The following is a 14976-nucleotide window of genomic DNA, read 5'->3' as shown; positions in this document are numbered from 1 at the left end:
GGAAAAGATGTTTCAAGGGGTCCAACACCTGGAGGGGGGCATGGTGGAGTGGGATACATGCCCAAAGTCCCGGGGAAAAATCTGGATTTGACGCAAAGCAGCGTTTTAAGGGCAGAAATCACATTGAATGCTAAATTGCAGGCCTAAAGTGCTTTAAAACATCTTGCATGTGTATACATCAATCAGGGAGTGTAATTAGAGTACTGCTTCACACTGACACACCAAACTCACTGTGTAACGCACCGCAAACAGCTGTGCGTAGTGACGGCCGTGCTGGACTGATGCGCAACATGGCCAGAGTGCAGGCCGTGTCAGTTTTCCAGCCCATATGGTCGCCGGGCTGAGGTAGCTCATTGATAGAGCAACAGTGACTGTCCAGCTGATCAAATTTGCTCCGTCCACAATGAAGCAACGACCTTATTAACTTCTTGTATGTAGGTAGGCATAGGTAGGAGTCCCAGTATAGGTAGGTAGGCATAGGTAGGTGCCTCAGTAGTTAGCTAGACATAGGTAGGAGACCCAGTATAGGTAGGTAGGCATAGGTAGGTGTCCCAGTAGTTAGCTAGGCATAGGTAGGAGTCCCAGTATAGGTAGGTAGGCATAGGTAGGTCCCCTAGTATAGGTAGGTAGGTAGGTCTCCCCGTATAGGTAAGTAGGTGCCCCAGTAGTTAGGTAGGCATAGCTAGGTGTCTCAGTATAGATAGTTAGGCAGGGCCTGGCTGGCACAGTAATAACAATTACCAAGGTCCAGCTGCAACAGATAGGGCTGTATAATGTCAGTGTCAGTGAGCAACACACACACAAAAAACCACATCAGGAAAACATTAGCTCTCAAAAGAGCTGTTGAGGGGTGCTATTTTAGCAATAACAATCAGCCAGGAGCAAGCCAAGAGCCTAACTAATATTTCCCTAGGAGAAAAAAATCTGCAGCAGCTCTCCCTAGTGTGTCTATTTGCAGCAGGCACACGAGTGAGTGTCATGGCCAGCGAGCCTGCCTTATATAAGGGGAGGTGGGGCTCCAGGGCTTAGTGTAGCCTGAATGGCTACAATGTGCCTGCTGACTGTGATGCAGAGGGTCAAAGTTGACCCTCAGTGCATTATGGGGCGGATCGAACTTCCACAAAAGTTCGCCTGGTCCAGGCGAATGTGAACCACCAAAGTTCGCCTGGAATCGTTCGCCGGCGAACCGTTCGGCCCATCTCTAGTTAGGATCTGGGTCTTTGTCAAATGTCTTCATACTCAGGAATGTCACATTCAGACTGTGACAGGAAGCGGGTAACAGTGCACAGGAATGTATGCAGGCTATGAGCCCCAACCCCCACCAAAAAAATTTTGCATCTTTACTTATTTGGGGCTTTTTCCTTCCAGCCTCTAGAAGTCCCTATGCACCGGACAGCTACTAAATCCCATACCTCCCAACTTTTTGAGATGAGAAAGAGGGACACTTATAGAGACTCTGAAGTCTCAATTTGTACATGTTTTTATAATGTAATCCTCTTCAGCATTATAGCCCAAGTTAAACCACCACAATCCCAGCGCAAAACGAGGGCTTATTCATAGAGAAAAAGCCCTGCAAAGCTCCAGGGCTCACAGGGCTTTACTTCCCTAAAAAGAGGCAGAGCTTTGAGCTGTAGCTCTGCCTCTCCACAATCAATCTCTGCCGATCGCCACCTCCTCCCACCCCTCTCAGTCTTCTTTCACATGGGGCGGGGAGGAGGTGGAGATCCACGGAGATTACGGAGAGGCAGAGCTACAGCTCAAAGCTCTGCCTCTCCAGGGCAGCACGATCTGCGGCGTGCAAAGTCGTGGAACTTTGCAGGTCATTTTCTCTATAAAGAAACCCTCATTTTGCAGTGGATTAATTTAGGCTAAAATGCTGAATAGGATTAAATTATTAAAAAACACGTGTAAAAATTGGGACTTCTGAGTCTCTTTAAGCCCCTGATCACACCCCCATCACACCCCTAGTCACGCTTACCATATAAATTTCATAAGAAAAATATTTTTTATAATTCAAACCCCAATGGTCCTTTCTATCCTGGTTCATTTTCCTTCATATCAACATTTTAAAATGAGTAATTTATCAATTTAAAAGGATGAAAATAAAGTTAAGAGTCAAACACTTTTATTAGTAGAGATATAGAATATCTATATCTATCTATCTATCTATCTATCTATCTATCTATCTATCTATCTAGCTATCTATCTATCTATCTATCTAGCTATCTAGCTATCTATCTATCTATCTACACACATTTACATAGAGAGAGGGTTTACGGAGCTCCAAAAGAGGGACAGTTGGGAGCTATGAAATCCCCTGGGAACAGTATTCTCGTACAGAGCCATCAGTAGCAGCCATTCCTCATAACAACCATTCTCTTAATTAAAAAAAAAAATCTTAAAAAAATTAGATGGCAATATTAAATAGGGAGATAATTGCATCTTATAAGCATTCAGCTTGTAAAGCGTCTGTGGAACACATTCACAACTGCCATGTGAAGACATCTGGAGTTTGTGCCTTCATCATTTTGCTGTTTCCAAACAGAAGGATTAGCCTGGAAAACACTGTCTATAACACGGATTAGTTTCTCAGAGTAAGCAGAATAAGGTTTAAATAAATATTTAGTAATAGAGTTGTCCTCCTCCCTTCCCCCTGCCAACTGCAACACACACACACACAAAACACAGGGTGCAGCTGACGGAGTTACTAGATGAACGACAGATATTTGTGGCTAATCTAAATGATCCTTCCCCTGTATAAAGTAACGGCATAGCAAGCTGTGTAGCAAAGTAACGCACGCATTGGACACAGATCCAATCAGAAGGAACTCTGTGCTTTACTCTAAATGAGACGTCCAATCAAACCATCATTTACACTGGAATTAATCTCTGCTTAACAGTTATTTCCGTAATTGCACATAGCTTCTGATTTCGATTTATAGGCCCCGTTTCCACTTAGTAGTGGGAATTTACGGGTGCAGACACAGTGTCTGATGCACACGGAAAAAGCATTTGCATTTTCCACAGTCACAATGCAATTCCCAAAGATAAACATGCCTTTTTAGTAATCAGCAATCAAGAACCTCTGTGCACCAAATATCTTACTCCACACCATCATGCACAGTGGTTTGATAACTCTATAAAAGAGCTGAAAAGACAAGGCCGAAAATGTAAGACTGTGGCGCAACTCTCAGTCCCCAGAAGACAAACATGGCTTAATCCTCCACTTGAAGAACTACCAAAAAGAAATCACTGAGAAAAAGTCATCCTTTCCATCACACGAGATTGCAAATGCAGTTCACAAACCAGCCCAGTTGTTCCGCACAGTGAAAAAAACTCTGCAACCCGGCATGTCAAAAAAAAAAACAACTTAATATCCAGTCTTCAAAGGATCTCTGTGACCAATTTGCCAATTTCTTCTCAGATAAAGTCTCCACTATAAGGTCCGCCATCCAACTTACAGCATCTGAACCTAATATAGAGCTGAAGACCATTAGCAGAGATAACGTAACCTTGGTCAAACGTCAAAGAAATTGATGAAGAAGTCACATCAAGCATCCTCCTTCACCTCCGCCAAACTACCTGTGACCTGGATCCTTGCCCAACATAGTTCATGTTGAACTGCCCCGACCTGTTCGTACCAGTATTACTCAAAATTATAAACTGTTCAGTAAAGCAGGAAATATCCCTGATTGTAAGGAAGGAAGCAACCATCAGACCTCTCCTCAAAAAACGCTCCCTGGACCCAGATGCAATGACCAGCTACAGACCTGTCTCTAACCTTCCCTTTCTGGGTAAGCGAATTGAAAAAGCTGTATACCTCCAGCTAGAAGCCAAAATCCTACAAAATAACAGTTCTGACCCATTCCAGTCTGGCTTCAGGAAACATCACAGCACTGAAACTGCATTCATCCAAATATGTAACCACCTGCTCATGGCAAGAGACAGAGGAGAGTGTTCCATCCTGATACTGCTAGACCCTTCTGCAGCCTTTGATACAGTTGACCATGACATCTTGATAAGCAGGCTACAGGAATACTGCGGCATGATGACATAGTTTTCCAGTGGTTCCAATCCTTCTTGCATGGCAGAACCCAAAAAGTGTCTAAGGGGCCCTTCCTGTCCACTTCTGTACCACTTAAAGGGAAGATCCGTGCATCTAAAAAAAAAAAAAAAAAAAAAACTGCACTGACCTGGGGCTTCTTCCAGCACCTGGCAGTCGATCGTTGCCCTCGGCGCAGCTCCTCTCCCTCCGGGCATCCAGCGCTGAAGAAGCAGACCTCTCCAGGTCGGCTTCCGGGTCGGCGTCATGTGCGTTCCACGGCGCCGGTCACGTGATGTACGTGACGTCATCGGGTCTCTGCTGTGCAGGCGCAGTAGTTCTGCGCCGTAGAGACCCGATGATGTCTACACCACGTGACCCCTCCGCCGTGGAGCACACGGAAGCCGAGCTGGAAGCCGACCTTTTTAGTACCGTGATCCTTCCCTTTAAGTATGGGGTGCCCCAGGGCTCAATCCTTTCTCCCCTGCTTTTCAGGATTTACATGTTACCGCTTGGAAAATTAATCCAAAAACATGGCCTGACATACCACTGCTATGCTGATGACACAAACTAGATCTTTCCTTCAAGCCTGGTGTGACAGACCTAACTCCAACTATAAATGCCTGCTTAGGCGACCTACAGCAATGGATGAGCGACAACTGGCTGAAACTAAAAGCAGGTAAAACTGAAGTCCTTCTGATTGGAGGGCAGCACATGAAAACAAAACACCTTAACTTGCAGTCTTCACCACTGAGAATAGGAGGCACGGATCTACACAGCTCTGATCATCTGCGTAGCCTGGGAGTTCTAATTGATGAGGATTTAAAACTTCAGAACTCACATCTCTGCTGTGGTGAAATCATCCTATTTCCACCTGAAGAACATCGCAAAATCAAGCACCTCATCCCCCCAGAAGATATACCAACCTTAGTTCATGCCTTCATTTCATCCTGACTGGACTACTGCATTGCTCTCTACATTGGCCTTCCAAAAAAAGGCTTGTACCGCCTAGGGCTGATACAGAATACTGCGGCCAGACTGCTAACCAACCAACCCCGTCACTGCCACATAACGCCAGTCCTGCACTCCCTTCACTGGCTACCTATAAAATGGAGGGTCCTGTTCAAGATCAGCCTACTGACATTTAACCAGCCGGGCGGTATGGACGAGCTCAGCTCGTCCATTACCGCCGGAGGCTGCCGCTCAGGCCCTGCTGGGCCGATTTGCATGCAATAAAAAGCAGCACACGCAGCCGGCACTTTGCCAGCCGCATGTGCTACCTGATCACCGCCGCAGCACGGCGATCCGCCGCGTGCAGCGGCGAAAGAGGGTCCCCCCAGCTGCCTGAGCCCAGCGTAGCCGGAACAAACAGTTCCGCCCAGCGCTAAGGGCTGGATCGGAGGCGGCTGACGTCAGGACGTCGGCTGACGTCCATGACGTCACTCCGCTCGTCGCCATGGTGACGAGGTAAGCGAAACAAGGAAGGCTGCTCATTGCAGCCTTCCTTGTTACTTCTGGTCGCCGGAGGCGATCAGAAGAACGCATCCAGGGGGCCCTCTAGTGGGCTTTCATGCAGCCAACTTTCAGTTGGCTGCATGAAATAGTTTTTTTTTTAATTAAAAAAAAAAACCTCCCACAGCCGCCCTGGCGATCTTAATAGAACGCCAGGGTGGTTAAATCACTAATTAATCTGGGCCCTGGATATATGAAAGAAATGTTACAGCTGCGTAGTAATCCCTGCAATCTCAGATCCACAGGTTCTAATGATCTAGTCATACCCAGAGTACACTTGGAAACCTTTGGTCCCAGAGCCTTCTGTCATGCTGCTCCTACGTTTTGGAACTCCTTACCGCAGCAGATCAGGACAGCTCCATCCCTGGACGTGTTTAAGGCTGCTTTCACAGGGGGACGTTACAGGTGCACGTTAGAGCAGCCTGTAACGCACCCCAACGCACAGCAATGAAAAATCAATGGGCTGTTCACAGTGCCCACTTTGCATTACATTGTAACGCAGCATGTCTACATAATGTACTGCATGCAGTACTTTACCAGCGGCTAAGCCGCGTTAGACTGTTTGCACATGCTCAGTAGGGTTTTTTTTTTCATTTTATGGGCGGAGAGGAGGCGGGGAGAGGTCGCTACGTAGCCAGGCTACTTATTATTCACTGCACTTGCAGTGTTTACATTCTGGAGCGGCCGCAGTTTGGCTGGCGGGACCACGTGATGCGGAGAGCTCCGCTCACGTAGTCTCCGCAGTGCCTCCGACAGAGCAGGCGCACCAAGAGCTGCTTGTAACGTGGCTCTTGGTAGCGTCCTGCTCCAACACCACCAGGTGCAACGTTAGGGGCATGTTATGTGCCCTATAATGTCCCCTAAACGCAACGTCCTGGTGTGTGAGTAGCCTAAATCCAGACTGAAAACCCACCTGTTCAGTTTGGCATTTCCAGAAATATAACTTTTGTTGAGTGAATACTTCGTCCTACTACCAACTACTAAATCTGAGAGAGCCTAAGCCAGGGGTTCTCAAACTGGGTGCCGCGGCACCCTGGTGCTCCTTGAGGACATCCCAGGGGTGCCTTGGCAAGCATCCCCATCCTTTGTACAATGCCACCAGGTAATGCAACCAGCTGCATTACCTGCCAGTTAACCTGTAATCCCATTACTTACTGCAGTCCCCATGTGGGGAAAGGTCTTTGTGGTCTATAAGGTTGACTCTTTATCCTTTTGTGCTTTCAGGGGGCTGCATAATATGGGGAGGGGGTCTACTTAGAGGCGGATGCTGCCTAATAGGCATCACTGGCTACTTGGAGGGGGTGCTACTTATTAAGCCATCAAGGGCGCCCTCACCCAAAGAAGTTTAAGAACCACTGGCCTAAGCGCTTTGAGGCCTATGGGAGAAAAGCACTATAGAAATGTTATTTTATTGCATTGTATTGTACTTTCCCCAAATCTTAAAGGACAACTGAAGCGAGGGGTATACGGAGGCTGCCATATTGATTTCTTTTTAAGCAATACCAGTTGCCTGGCTGTCCTGCTTTTCCTCTGCTTCTAATAATTTTAGCCATAGACTCTGAATAAGCATGCAGCAGATCAGGTGTTTCTGACATTGTCAGATCTGACAAGATTAGCTACAGGCTTGTTTCTGGGGTAAGTCAGAAACTACTGCAGTCAAATAGACCAGCATGGCTGCCAGGCAGCTGGTATCGTTTAAAAGGAAATAAATGGTGGCCTCCATACCTCTCTTGATTCAGTTGTCCTTTAAATGTTGTATGAATTTTAGTGGTACTTGATAAAGTAATTATACATCCAAACTCTTTGGTTACGTGAACACTAAACAATTCAAACATGCAAGATGATTTTACAGTATAGGGAGAAATGCTGGTGCACAAGACAGTGCCAAATGCATACAGCTTAGCAACATATCCTCTATAACAAAGCTCGTGTCTCTGCGTCCTGCGTGTGTGTGTGTCCCTGCTTCCAGACTTGACAGTTTGCCCCGCCTTGCTGGGGGGGGGGGGGTAGGGCGGTGTGCTCGTCGCCTTTTTTTACCAGTATAAACAATCAAGCCAGAGGTGCAAGTTGATTTTAGGTTGCGTTTTTAAGATAAAAGTGCATTTATTGCCATTTAATGACAACATTCATGCCTCATATATCACAGAAGCAATTTTGACGTTTCTGTAAAAAATGAGGCCTTAAAAAGGACGCCTGAAGGGAGAGGGATATCAAGGCTGCCATATTTATTTCCTTTCAAACAAGATTAGTTGTCTAGCATCTAGTTGTCTAGCATCCTGCTGTTTCATGCATCAGGAATCACATCTGACTTTCCATGCAGCTAATCTAGTCAGATTTCAGTCAGAACACCTGATCTGCACGCTTGTTCAGGGTCTAAAATGTTGGCTAAAGGTATTAGAGGCAAAGGATCAGCAGGACAGCCAGGCAATGAGCATTGTTTAAAAGGAAATGAATATGGCAGACTCCATATCCCTCTCATTTCATGGGCTTGATTCACAAAGCGGTGCTAACTGTGAAAAGCCCCTCTTCACGCTTAAAGTGACTTTGTGTGTGCCAACTAGCACTAGCGCGCAAACTCCCACACGCAAATCTTTGCGCACGCACACAGCGCTGACCGTGCGCAAAGTTTTACTTCTGGGTGTGACCTAACCACACCAACGCAAATCAACCCCTGGCCGGTGCCACTACTTCCAAGCCATAATCTGTGGTTGCAACCTGTTTGTTTTCTTTTTCTTTCTGCATTCCTTACATACTATGACCAGAAGGGCTCTTTTCCACTGGGGAGCCCATTCGCAAGTGCATTCGCGATGTACTGTGATCGTGCAATCCGCAATTTACACCAGTAATTGTGTTCAGGAATAAACAAAAATTGCACTGAGAAATGTTGCTGCTGTGATCGGCAAGAGGGCTGCAATCTGCTTTTTAAAGCATATCACAACCTAGTGGAAAAGGGCCCGAAAGGGCTCCCAATTCTTTTCTGTTTGTTGTTTTTTTTATCTCCCCCTGGTAGAACGACAGGTATTCTAGACCCATATCAATAATTCCCCCAAAATTAGATTTAAAACACAGAGAGAAGCAGCAGTTAGCCAACCAACTCACATTTTGTTGCCTATTCTGTTAGTTTATACCGCAGTTAATGCAATCTCTGAGACATCGGTCAGCCAGCAGTATGCCAGACACAAAGCTTATTATTACTTTCAGCAATAACAGTTTATGCATGTTTTTCTGCTTGATAAAGCAGGTTTGTACAACAATCCTCTATCCAAGTTAAGCATCCAATATACCTGCCTTATTGAACATACTGAAAATATTATACAAATGTTTGACAAAATCAAATACAGGCACAGTATTCATCAGATTAGCCAAGGGTTTATTAAACGTAGAAATGCCAAGATGACGACATACAGAAGACTTTCTGCAAGCGGGCAAAAAGGAAATAAGTCACAGCTAAAAAAAAAGTACAGGAAAAATGACGTCGTCCACTGGAAAATATGAATATTCAGTTTGAAAGTATTCTAAAGAAGAGTAAATTACCTGGAAAACTTCTTAAATGACACATCCAAGGAAATAAAAAAAAAAAGAAAAGAAAAGAAAAAAATGGGGCTTCATCCAGCCCCTGGCAGCAGATATGTCCCTCGCCGCAGCTCTGGATCCCCTCCGTTGGAGATGAGGGACATATCGGCTGCCAGGGGCTGGATGAAGCCCCGGGTAAGTAGATTTTTAAAAATATTTCCTCTGACCTGTCCTTTAACGTGAACCAGAGGCGAAGCACCCTCATGTATTTTACCATATATATCAGTGGGAACACTAGAGAAAACACCTACCCTGCTTCTCTGTTTCATTCTTCACTGCTCAGCCTGCTTGTTAACAGCCCTGATAAAATCCCAGACTGAGCATTCAGTCTGGCTTTGCTCAGGAATCATTATAGCTGAGTCATTATAGCAGAGCCACAAGGGGGCAGGCTTGGGCTTGAAAAGACATCAGAAAATACAGACTCTGCTATAATGATTCCTGAGCAAAGCCACACTGAATGCTCAGTCAGGGATTTTATCAGGGCTGATTAGAAGCAGGCTGAGCAGTGAAGAATGTAACAGAGAGCAGGGTAGGTGTTTTCTCTAATATTTACACTGATATATATGGTAAAATACATGAGGTTGCTTCGTTTCTGGTTCACTTTAAGCAGTATGTGAAAATGTAACAATCTCAATAATAATAATAATAATAATAATAATAATAATAATAATAATAATAATAATATTTATACTGCCCTCTATGTATTAGCAGCTAAGGAGCTGTGGCCCCTGATGCAAGTTTTACAATGGGGCCCCCCAAGCACTCTATACAGGACAATTGATACTGCGCACCAAAACCTGCCAATGGCAACTACAGTGTCAGAAGTGCAAGAAGGGTATGGGAAACAGTTTGTTAATGATTACCACTATTCACAGTATCTTTACAAAATAAGTGATAATTATGAGCACAGGACCAATAGAGAGCTAATACTGTAGTTAAGGGAGGGCCCCTCGGGGCCCCTCTGGCCCAAGGACCCCAATGCAGTCGCAACCTCTGCAACCCCTATTGATATGTGATACCCCTGTGTATTAAAATACAATGTTATGTAGCATGTAATATGATTGACAGATACAGGCCTCAAACACTTCACTCACCGATCATGCAAAGCCCTCAATAACGTTCAGATTTTTTTTTTTTTTTTGTTATGAAAGCTGTGTTGTGGTTCCTAAGCAGGACCTTTGACCTAGACACAAGTGGTTGGCATAAGTTCTCCCAGGGGGTTGAGTCTAAGTGGCCACGGGTCTTCAGCACCGCGCAACGGATGGTGGGCCACTACCCCACCTTGGGCAATGGACTACTTTACTACCGGTGACAAAGGAGAACATGCAGAGTCAATTAGTTTTAGGAGTTCAGGCGGCTAACAAGTGGAGTTGAGGTCATAGGCCAAAGAGTCAGGGCAGGCAGGGAGCAGGTGTACTCAGGTCACAAGCTAAAGATCAGAGGCAGGCAGATATCAGGAGATTGGGGTCACAACAGGTAAGAAACAACTGATAGAAGGCAGATACTGGTATAACAGGTGCCGAGACAGGTAAAAAGGATGCCGGACATTTGGGCATCGCCATAGACTGTAATGTGAATTACTGCTATAGCGGCGCTCAGAGGGTTATTTGGACGCTGGCAAAAGATGAAGCTCAAATTATAAAAAAAAGAAACAAAAAAAAACTGTGCATTTCAGCCACTAGATATAGCTGGCAGCCAAACTACATCTTACCCCTGGGTTCATAGCAGCCTGGAAGGGGGAATAGTAATCTACGCTGCTAGGAAGCAGGGCGAGAAGTTTTTCGGCTTCATCCAGTGCCCAAGAGTCCCGGCGCCCTTTTTACATGCATACAACAGGAGCTGCTAAGAACAAACAGCACTGTTGCAGGAGCTGAGCTGCCCACACTGAGCTGCGTAACAAGTCATGCACCGCACAAAGCTTCATGGTTCTCTCAACTCCTGAGAACAAGTGTGACAAGGTGAATACGGGTCTATGCCGGAACTCACATTTTCATATGGAATATAGCTGTTAAAGTGAAATTCCTGTTGGGAAAGTCATGCACGTCCCAGAGCTCTGTGCATGGAGTATAGGGTTGCCAGCAGAGTGGGAATGTCTTCCTCTGCACTCCATAGAGCAGTACAAGAGCTGCTAGACTAAATCACTGAAAAGCACTAGTTACCAGAAATGTCATGCTAATGTTCAATCCATGATCAGTAAAGCAAACCTGTGAGCTTGTGTTAACAAAAAGTTATTTGCTCACATCAGGAGAGGCTGCATGCCTCCAGATCGTGTTCCCGTGGATGGGAGGATTCTACACTTGCGTGGTCTTAAAAATTGGTACTGCGCAGGCGCCAGGGATTGAGGAGGCGTACAAGGCAGTAGCCTGTGACTTGTCCAACCGGCCAACATTGGAAGGGGCACAGCGGCCGAATAGAACATGGAACGTCAGTGAAGGAGCATGTTGACAATAAGGCTGGAAGAAGCCACAGATAAGTTAAACTGGATACTTTTATTTCACTTTAGGTTCCCTGTAACAGCTAAACTTACCAGAAAAAAAACGTAATTTACTAGACTGCAGTACTAAGAACAGTAGATACGCAGCAAAGTCTTGTTTAGACAGAAGGATAATGAAGATGGATTCATGTTTATCATTTACCGGATATGGCCAAAACTGCCTTGATGGAGCAAATTACATCCCCATACAAGACCGTTAAACCAAAGTTTGGATAACACATTGCCCTGTATTGTGTTTCTTGCCAACAGCGATGTTTTCAATTGCTTCTCGTTCACTTTTGCATCATTTGTACTACAAATATTATAATGAAACTTTATTTACAAAGTGCTGCCATATTACACAGCGCTGTACAATGCATGGGGGAGGAGAGATTACAAAATTACATAATGTTACACAGAGACATCACCGTGTTAAGCAATGTAACAAAATAATGATACAACAATAAACAATGGTGCACAGATTACAGTGTAGGGATAAAATATAGAAGAAAAGTCGCTGAGCCCATATGGTGGGGGAGAAGGGTACACAGGAAAGAGGGAACTGCCAAATAGACTCACAATGTAATCAAACTAATGTCATTCAGGTATCGGAGAACTGTTATGCAAGATGCCATAACACTTTTTACAGATGTGTGAGGACTGGAACCCACTAGAGCGATTTTGTGAGCGTTTAGGGAGCAATTCAAAACACTAGCGATTTCCCTAAACGCTCAGCTAATGTTAATGGATGGGCCAAATTCCACTGGAGCGATTGCCAAAATCGCAAACGCAGGGCATGCAGCATTTTTAGTGTTTCTGCAAAGTATATAAATGCTGGCGTAATCAAAACGTACAAAGAGCGATTTTGCTAGTGTTTTGAAGTTACTGCACACTGTAAAAAAAATTAAAATTCATTGAAAGGGCCAATCAGAATTAAAAACGCTATTCGCTAAACAATCGCTGGCAAAACGCTTATACTTTTTAACATTGCTACCAAAATCGACAGAAAACGCTGATAAAATCGCTTATAAAACACTAGCAATTGCGATTAGCGATAGCGATTTGTAGTGGGTTCCAGATCTAATGAGGGTTCTCTAAGTATAGGATAGATTCACAATGGGGCATTGCATTCCCTGGAAAGCAGCACGGTGCCGTAGTGGTTAGCTCTCTCGCCTTGCAGTGCTGGGTCCCCGGTTCGAATCCCAGCCAGGTAAACATCTGCAAGGAGTTTGTATGTTCTCCCCGTGTTTGTGTGGGTTTCCTCCGGACACTCCGGTTTCCTCCCACAATCCCCCAAAAAACATACAGACAAGTTAATTGGCTTCCCCTAAAAATTGGCCCTAGACTATGATACATGCACTACTCAATACATACATAGACATATAGCTATGGTACAGACTAGATTGTGAGCCCCTAAGAGGGACAGTTAGAGACAAGACAATATACTCTGTACAGCGCTGCATAATATGGCAGCGCTATATAAATACTTAAATAAAAAACGTAACACAATGGAATAGGAAAGTCATGCCACACATTATCAGACCGTTGCACCACATACAGTAGGTTAAAAGTATGCTTCACTGTCAATGAGCATGTTTTGCAGTAACACATGGATGCCACACCGTTAGACCACCCATGCAATGTCTACAATGCTTACATTGCATAGCTTTGCAGTGCGACATTCTGCGTTACAATGCGCCTGTAACATTGCACTGCAATGCCCCACTGTAAACATAGCCTTAGGCCTGTGGTGTCCAGGTGGACTTTTTTTGTGCACATTTTCTCTCAGATTTTGTGGTTTTCCCATTGTATTACGGGCATTCTCTATAGCCACACACGAGCATCAATAGACTACGATCTGTCATGTGTTTTTTCAATGAGTGAACATGCATGAAAAATGCATTTACATGGAAACAAAACATTGATGTAAATGGGCTGTCAATTTTTATATGCATTCATATGTGTAAAAAAACAAAACAAAACAAAACACACACACACACACACACACACACACACATACTGCACAATAGAAAATGCAGCGTAAATGTCAGGCTGACAGTAGTCAGTAAAATTATGGAGTAATAATCCATTGTTTGCTTTACATTATTTAAAAAAGCCGACAGTTTGAGCCAAATCTTGCACCCCACTGGTATTATAGTATAAAAGTTATTATCCCACCCAGTCTACAATAACAAATTATTTATCACCACTGTACTCTTATGTGTAACCCTTTTATAAAAAAACTAGATAAGGTGTTGGATTGGCTAAATGTTTTGTCCAATAAGCAGGAATAAGGAGATAAGACTCTGGGATGCAATGCTGGCCATAAAGACTTAGAGGAACTGTAGTAAAAACAACAATGAATATGAAAAAAAAAAAAAGTGTGTGTGTGTGTGTGTGTGCGTGCGTGCGTGCAAATAGTTTTCTACCTGATTTACATTCTTAAATTTATCACAGGTGCCAACATTTTTATTCCTCAGAAATGTTCATTTCTGAGTGTTCTATGCACAGAGGGAGATACTGCTTGCTTGGCAGTTGCAAACAGACATTATTTCCCACAATGCAACAAGGTTCACAGACCGTAAACTGTCAGGGCCATGGCCCTGACATCACACTGTGGGAGGCGTTTCACCACAACGTCGGCGAAACAGATGCCTCTGATGATGTATTGGAGAAACGATCTCTCATGGGAAAGGTAGTATCGCCTACTGATTGAGATGAAGTTCAACTCTGGGTAAAAGTTCCTCTTTAAGGACCTGGAGGTTTGTGGAAGAGGAGTTTGGTCCCAATGAACTTCTAAAATAGAGAAATAGTGAGTGAGTGAGTGAGTGAGTGAGTTAGTATATATGAATTAGAAATGACGCATCACTGCCATAATACATGCATTAATGGATACATGAGATGACAGAGCAAGATTATCCACCCAACCTAGGCAAGAGCTTGGGCCCTTGTGGGTGACAAGGGGTCCACCTGCCATATTCTTTGACTGCTCTTCTCTTCCGCTACCAAAAGGATAACAAAGGGGCCCCAAATGTACTACCTTGCCTAGGGCCACATTGCATTTTAACCATTAATGCCACAGGGACGCGCTAGTCTCTTCCCTGCAGCTTGGGGGGCTATGCGGGCAATCCTGTGGGCAAATGCTCGCGATCATGCTGTTACCGGGAGCAGGGGGAGATTGGCTGCAGTGGACAAAAGTCCCCTGTGCCAATCCGTATATTCCCGCCGACGATAAACACTGTTTTTGTTCAAAAACAGTGTTTATTCTTACATAGAATCTCCCACTGTGATTTCTGCTGGGTAATCTCTATGGCCTAGTGCACACCGGAGCGTTTCCGCTGCGGTTTGCGATCTGCTTGCGGGTGCGGATCCGCTA

At 44.7% G+C, this 14976-nt stretch overlaps 1 protein-coding gene across 2 annotated transcripts in view; it reads right to left on the bottom strand.

The window, feature by feature from the left end:
- Positions 1–14976, bottom strand: part of PLOD2 (procollagen-lysine,2-oxoglutarate 5-dioxygenase 2) — a 178863-nt gene that overhangs the window by 151895 nt on the left and 11992 nt on the right. The gene's annotated exons all lie outside the window — the stretch shown is intronic.

The sequence above is a fragment of the Hyperolius riggenbachi genome, chromosome 4, assembly GCF_040937935.1.
Source record: "Hyperolius riggenbachi isolate aHypRig1 chromosome 4, aHypRig1.pri, whole genome shotgun sequence".
Classification (NCBI taxonomy): Eukaryota; Metazoa; Chordata; class Amphibia; order Anura; family Hyperoliidae; genus Hyperolius; species Hyperolius riggenbachi.
The sequence above is the reverse complement of the archived record's forward strand: the minus strand, read 5'-3'. Positions and strand labels throughout refer to the sequence as shown.